The sequence below is a fragment of the Acyrthosiphon pisum genome, chromosome X (assembly GCF_005508785.2).
Source record: "Acyrthosiphon pisum isolate AL4f chromosome X, pea_aphid_22Mar2018_4r6ur, whole genome shotgun sequence".
NCBI classification, from domain to species: Eukaryota; Metazoa; Arthropoda; class Insecta; order Hemiptera; family Aphididae; genus Acyrthosiphon; species Acyrthosiphon pisum.
Window position 1 is genome coordinate 74,603,255 of NC_042493.1, and position 8,359 is coordinate 74,611,613.

General features: G+C 32.7%; 1 protein-coding gene across 1 annotated transcript in view; it reads left to right on the forward strand.

Moving 5' to 3' along the window:
* Positions 1-2,711: 2,711 nt before the first annotated feature.
* Positions 2,712-8,359, forward strand: part of LOC100166596 (SLIT and NTRK-like protein 5) — a 35,686-nt gene continuing 30,038 nt past the window's right edge. Inside the window, exon 1 of the mRNA XM_003240120.4 lies at positions 2,712-3,151. The gene's annotated coding sequence lies outside the window, so the exon portion shown is untranslated. The remainder of the gene's footprint in view (positions 3,152-8,359) is intronic.

The following is an 8,359-nucleotide window of genomic DNA, read 5'->3' on the forward strand; positions in this document are numbered from 1 at the left end:
AGTTAATTACTTACTATATGAATATTATGTCTTCATTCTATTCCAACATAGCCCATTGCCAACTCGTTAATAAATAAATTAATGAATTATATACGAGTGAATAACGTCAAATTATAAATTAATAAAATGTTCCAAATTAATTTGTGTGGACTTTGAATGGATATTTGTATATTTTTGTTCGCTAAATATTTTTTCGGGCCGCCCAGACTGAAGTCGTGTTTTGACATTTGATGATTTCTATACATTTGAATAATTGAATGCAACGTATATTAACATATTTGTCGACTTATTAATTGCCAATTGAGCTAAAATAAAAATCAAAACAATCAAAATGGAACGCCATCATGATAGGAACATTAATTGATAAATTATCAAAACATGCATATTATATTATATTACTGTGTGCGCAGGGAAAATAATCTAATCCTACTTCTACAATTAAATGCCGGAAACTTAAATATGTCAACCGAATCGGAATTTCTGCAAAATCCCATTTGACAACTTTTAAATGAATACAACTATAACGGAGACGCTAATGTAGATAATCAATAGACTACCCTATACAAGCGCCTTTTAGCATTATCATATATAATATACATGTATAAATGATTAGATTTATAAAGCAATATCGTCTTAAAGAACTTCCTTCGCTGTTTTCCAACAACTCACCTGTCAAATCAACTTGTCAATAGGGGTTAAACCAAATTCCGCTACGAACTTCATCGAACCATGCTAAAAAATAATCTGAATCTGAACTTAACTAAACTTAAAAATAATCCGATCAGATGTTTCTGATTGAAAATTAAAATCCCCTCAAATCGCTACAAGTATATTTACCGGATGGATATATATATATATATACACTTGACTTAACCTAATCCCATTTGTATATGTTTTATGGGCATTTTTTTGCCGGAACGACGCCGGCGATCGGTGGTTATGGGCGGGGAATCGATTGATTGCGGCCGTGCGGAATCCGCGTCGGACGGAAGTTTGATTGGTAATTTTTTCCTTTCAGCGGCGCGGCGCAGATGGCGGACGAATGCGATTAAAGCAAAGCGCGTGCCGTAAGCTTTTATCGTCGTACCTACCTATCGTCGCCGAGAAGTCTTCCATCGACGGACTCGAAGACAAAATATTTTGCCTGTCATATATCATTCGATGGTAATTATTTAAATATTTACCTATATATTTCATATAATATACGATTATAATTCACACGCTATCTCGTTCGTAAATATACATAACATTTTGAAATAATATTATATTATAATAATAATATTATATAATAATAATAATATAATAGCAATGCGAGACGGGACCTAGAGGAGGAGTCCATACGACATTTTCACGAAGATTTTACCCTCAGCCGACAATAAACGCACAAGACAAAAAAAAATATTCAAGGGCGACCGGCCGCGTCGTAAGTAGAGTACCTATATATACCTATTTATGCCGGAGGAGTATTCTGCAAACGCATTATACGGAACGGGCTGGGCATATTGTTATATTATGTCACGACGACGTTGGGCTTATATTATCGCGTATACATCGTATGCACGTGCGTAATAAATTGTTATTCGCTGCGATATTCCAGATAATGGGAACAATAATAACGCAATAATATCGACTACCATCAGCCAGCATTCGGCAGCCATATAATATAATAATATATTATTATGATCTGCAGCGGCGTATCTATATATTATAATATGGAGGGCAGTAGGAGGGATCGAAAGGGAGTACAGCGGCACCAATGCTTCAAATACTTAGATTAGGGACCCGTTATTGATATAATATAATATAATATAAGTGCATAATAATGATACCTATGTTATAGCTAGTTATTGATTTTTATTTTGTTTTGTATTTCGATCGAAAATCGAAAATTTAATTTTAACAAGAACAATTTCTTCTAAGTCGTTTATTATAAATTATTATGCTGCCTACATATTTTCGTGCAAAGTTTCAAAAAATTTCAGTATATAACACAATAATATTTTAGTATATACGAATAAAAGATAAAACGAGTATTGTTCACTCGGATTTCATTCATTGTGCATTCGCCCAATGCTCGAGTCTAACATTGTCACCCCCGGGCCCAAAACGCCGAAGTTACGCGACGTTACAATCAAGTATGTCTCACATAGTATGTGTATAGAATAATATGATAATGATAAGAAGTGCAAGTCGCGCGCAGAGCTCTATACACGCGGGCGGCAGAGTGTCGCGGTGTGGCGGTGGTTCTCTCGAGGGGTTCGCGAGTTTTGATGGCTTAGCCGCTTTAAGGTCCTTCCCTTCGCCCGCCCCGCACGTTCACGCGGGGTCCGGATGCTGCGCCGCCGGAGAGTCGTAATAATGTATTATATCACAGACGACGGGGGCCGACGACCGCCGACGACAACGCGCTCCCGTCGTGGCAACACTGCCGGGCGGCGGGCTAACGAAGCCCCCCCGGAGAAGGCGCGTTTTTTTCCGTACAGCTTCGACGGCGTACTGGTAAGTGGTAACGACGACGGCGACGACGAGCCCAGGAGAAAGGCGGCGGCCGTCGTCTTCAACCGCCGTCGTTACCGCCGCCGCCACCGTCGCGCGCCGTCGTCGTCGTTGCGAGGCAGCTGCTGCCGCTGCACCACCCGCCCGACCGTCCATCTGCCCGCCGCCGCCGCGATTGTGTGCGCGTCGTTGTTGTCGGTAGCCACCGCCGCCGCCGTCGTACTCTCTCGCGAGCGCCTCGCGCATTACCGCTACGGTACGCTCGACGATCAGTTCAGTCAGCTCGGCCGCACAAGCTCGTCGTCGCCTTCGTCTTCGTTGTCGCACTCGTCATCGTCGTCGTAGTCGTCGTCGACCGGTGTTTTGAATTTTGCCTCTGCTCGCTGAAAAACATCGTTCCAATCGAATTTGTTGTACATTTTTTTTTCTCTCGTCCACTCCCGACTAGGACGTGAGTTTCACCCCACATGCGTTTTCCGTCAAATTTTTCCATATTATAATTTTATTATCCGCGCGGTATATACCACAATAACCGCCTTCGGCACAGTTATCATAATAATATAATATATTTGTCGTGGAGAACCTGCGGAGACATATCGAAGATCGCACGACAAGAGACATTGGCCTCTTGGTGGGCATATTCTGTGTGACTACGGTAAGGACGACCTTTATTACTATCATTATCATTAGAAGAAAGTTATAATTTTTAGATTTCCATCGCAAAAATTTTTATGTAGATGAGAATTACTTAATAGTATATTCCTATATTATATAAGTATTAAATATTATAATATTTTGTTGATGGGATTATAATTAGTATAATTAATAATATAATTCGGAAAATAATAAAACCGTAAACATTTTATTTATAACTTTTCTGGGCACATTTTATCTCCAAAAAAGAAAAAGTTTGATTTGTTTTTATGAACATTTTGACGAAATTTTGAGATATTGAATTTTAATTCAAAAGATTAGAGGTTTCAATGTCCTTTAAAAATGATTGCAAGAAAAGTCTTCACATAACATCATGATTTTATTTGGAATAAATATTTTTCGTAATTGAACGTAATTAAAGCTTTTCATGACATTTTTTAAGTTACTAAGAAAATAAAAAATACTTCAATGATTCATGGACTCTAGTTTTTGTGACTTTTGAATCAATGTTTATATCCCGGAAAATAAATCTTGATCAAAAAAAAATCTAAAATTTTAATTTTATTGTGTAAAAAAAAAATTAATAACTTCGTCTTAACTTCTATCCACACACATTGTTAAGTCATATACCTATAGCTAACCAATCAATTGGAAATACAATTTAAAAAGACAATTCCAAGCAAAATTACACGAAGGGAATTTTTTTGAAAATTGAGAAACTTTTTTGATTTTGGATGCAAAATGTGTTAAAAATAAAAATTGTTTCTACTTCTTCTAGTAGATTGATTTTAATAACAAAGTGAATGTGATTAAAATTGAAAACCTCATAAAAAATATGTTTTGCCCATAAAACACTTATAATATTATAGAGTAGAACTTTTAGGTAGGTATATGGAATAAATATTGATGTACGTAGGTACTTCTGTTGTATAATATACTCAAAATATATAGAAAAATGTAGACATTGTTTTAGTTCACCAATATACCTATTATTATAGAATTTGTTTAAGGGCAAAGTCGTAAAAAGTTTTATTTGTTAAAATTAAAAAAACTTGTTTGTTTCCGTAAAATAAAATTCATTTTAATAAATTGTTTCGAAAAACTAAATATTTTATGATTTTTAGGTAAAAAAAAATTTCCGCATTTGTTACGAAATTAAATACCCAAACTCAATACAAATAATTTATCCTTTGTATTTATAATTTAAGAAACTTTTATTTCTAACTCTATTATTACAAGTAATTACAAGGTTTAACACAATATGGATATAAATTGAATTAGTCCATTTTAAACAGTTTTCCGTTAACAAATACTTGATTAATAATTTACAAAACGTGTTACGAACTTCATCGGCTTTCATCAAAACTCGTTTTGCTAATACCTTTAACAATAAATATAATATATTATATGAACATTCTGCACGATTAATTAAACGTTCCGTATTTTCCACGTTGGATCATATATTTTGTAATCAATTAAAATTCGATTGTTTTTAGTTCAATGTCATGTCTAGTAGGAGTATCTTTTTTTGCATTGTTCTCGTACATATTGTATTTCCTGATTGCCACGATTTATTGCGTCAACGGTATTTTATATATTTGTTTTATTATCACCAACTAGTACAAAATGTATTTATTTTATTTCATGTGCAAAATAAATTTACATTCGTGTATTATACTATAGGAACCTAGTATAAAACCATCGCATACATTTTGTTTGGCTAAACCGATTTTAGTATTTTACTGAAATATCTGTGAGAACGAACGGAAAATTGGGTATCTCGACGTCCCGGGGGTGTGTAAAATGCATATAAACTACGAATATAGTGGTTTACCTACCCGTACATTTTTTTTACTTATTTATTATTATTATTTTTATTTATTGAAAACGTTCTGAAAGAGTTTTACGAAACCGATTCCTTTCGAATAAAACGCTCCCTTTTCTAGCCATAGTCTACAATAATAATATTATTTATTTTAATCTATACAATTCATGAAGTCCTACATAATAACAAAAAGATGATGTTTTGTTATTATGAAATCGATAAAATAGTTTTGTGGTTATTCGAAATTGATTCTATATAATAATATTCTCGTGCATATATATATATATATATATCTTAATACATATATATAAGACCTCTAGTAGTCGTAGGCACAACGTTTTTTTCGATCTATTCAAATTTATTAAGTATTATTGCCTAACGTTCCGTCCAGTGTGTCAAATTATGAGATGATAATATGGTAGTTGAGAGGCAAGTTCACTTTGGTTCTCGTCACGTCCGATATCTTAGAAATCCGGTTATAATACGGGCGATTGACCACAAACTGTAACCAAAAAATGTATGCATACCTATCCAATTAAAAATAAAATTAAAAACTTATACACACTAACCAAAAAAAAATTAAAAATCTATAGGTAGTATTATTATTTTTTTTTTTTATTGTTATTATTATTGTTATTATTTTTGTTATTATTATTATTATTATTATTATTATTATTATTATTATTATTATTATTATTATTATTATTATTATTATTATTATTATTATTATTATTATTATTATTATTATTATTATTATTATTATTATTATTATTATTATTATTATTATTATTATTATTATTATTCGTATAATTGTTGTTGTCTTTAAGTTTGGTCATATAATACTAAATGGATTATATTCGAGGACAAGTAGATGCTGATGTCTATGTCCAGAAAAATTCCCTATAGCACTGACTATGGCGTAGTGTTTTCCCTGGGACTGTATACGTATATAAAGCTAAAACGGTATTAACAAACAAAACAAAAAGCACGTATACAGCTATCAGCTGGGAATACACTAGAGGCAGAGTCATTAATGCAGTATAGGTTAGGTACCTATATATATTTTGTACAACGGTCGTAACATATTAGGTTTTGTTGTGCGTATGCCACAGTGGACTTTAGAATATAGCTCATAATATAGTGACCCAGATCCCATGAGGAACCTGCAGCACTGTTGGTGTATATAAAGGATTCGTCGGACTTTAAATACCTTTTTGTGAGATGTACTTTGTTGCAAAATGTGTATATGAACCATTTTTGCGAAAAACCAATATAGTGTCGATATGTACAACTGCGGCCCGATGCAGCGATCTCAAGGGCATTCTTATGTAATATATGTATATAAACTATGTTCCTATATAGTGTTACTGACGATATTGTTGTGCTATTAGTATGATAGCATCGAATTGGCAATGAAGTATCTATTTTCCATTAAAACCGTTAAGTACGTATTTTGCTTATAAATGTTAACCACTCCATCGGGTATTATTTGCCAGTACATAGCCTTTTTTTATGCAAATATACCTATACATATTGTAATAGTAGTTATATTAAATAGGTATTATAATTTATTACTATTATTATACCGTACCTTTATACAATATTTACGTTTTAAAATTAAATAATCGTTATGCGTTAATCTGCCAACCAGTTCGATTTTTTGTAAATAAATTACATTCTTTTTTATCTTTGAATAATTATTTCGGTGCCAAAGACCAACGTTGTAAAATATTACAACAGACTAAACGTATTATCTTTCATTAGGGCGCAATGCAATTATTCAATTTGTATATACAGCTACAGCAAGTTCAATATTAAACATAATCTGAGAAATTAATTACATCGATATTCGGTTTATGGTCATAGCCAGTACATAATCCATTAATACTGTCATTCCCAACATCACAAACTCGTAATTTAATAACATTTTGGTTATCGAGCCATTTCCATCTGACAGATACAATTACCGTACACATACGCAAGTTTCCTATTATTCAGTAATTCAATGTTGTAACATAATAAATCAAATTGTTTCAAGTAACATATATATCAGTATCGTCAATCGTAGGCTAAACTGTTGAATGTTAATAATATTTGTATACAAAATGTATACAGTGGTGTATATTGCTTCGTTAAAAAAAAAATTGTATTATGATTACTATCATATCTTATATTTTAATAGTTGTTAATTACTTTTAAAATTATGGTCTTTTGTGCTTCTTTGGAAATGAAATTGACTCAAAATGTAGATTTCATCTTTTCTAGATTGACAGGAAGTTTTAGTTTTTACTATACCTTCTATAGAGATTACAAGTTTACTGAACAATATGTTTACATGCTTACTAAATTGCTCGTCACTTAAACTTGTTTATATCGAAACTTTGAACTTTCCCTTCCACGCATTCAAAATTAAATTATTCTTAATGCATAAAAACAATACTTCCTACACTCGAAAATATATGTTTGACTCTGTATTTGACAGATGATATATATACTCAATGTCAGTGAGCTTGGAGTTAAAATTAAGCTTATCAAATGCATATTAGGTTAGGACCTGAGCATTTGTCTAATATTATATCGTATGATTATAAAATATTTTATTATTAATCATATAACATGTCATGATTTTTTTATTTTCATAAATATAATCGCTACAGTAAGCTCTAATGAAGGTCTTGCACATTATTCAACGGCTGTGTATTCTATAGTAAAATTAAAACGTATATATATATACTTGAAAGTCAAGATTCTAAGTTTTGATTAAAGTCATGATTCAACTTAGTTGTTTATGCTAATATCTGTAAAGAAAAACGTGATATTTACAAAATATGGTACAAGACTTGGTATCCCTTCGTGTTTTTAGGGGTGGCTTACTTTATATTATCCTCATTGATTTTTTTTTCACTATTTCATTCTTTATTTTGAAAAATGGTCGTTGAAAGTAGCCTCGTAGCCTTTGGGTGACGTTTTCCACGCTGGTATTAATGGAGCTTGGCTGATCGGATAGCAAAGAGCATATACAACTCACCCGCAACATAATATCCAATAGAGTCGTGTGTTCAGTGTCCGAAATAGGGGTTTGCCGAAAATCTTGCCCTACGTATCCGTGTATAGTATCCAATGGCAACGTGAAATATAAATTATGTCTGTTGCGTGTAGTGAAATGCGGGTGTTCTAGAAAATTTCCGAGGACGTCCAAAATCTACCATTCACCCCCCTCGGCGAGGATATATAGAAAGAATAATTAAAACTCATTAATTGTTCAACAACAACAAAAAATGTGATGTATTATTAAACATTTTAAAAAGGAACATCACATGTTATATTTTGTGTATCTGTGTGTGTGTGTGTGTGTGTGTGTGTGTATAGCTGCACAGTACTCTT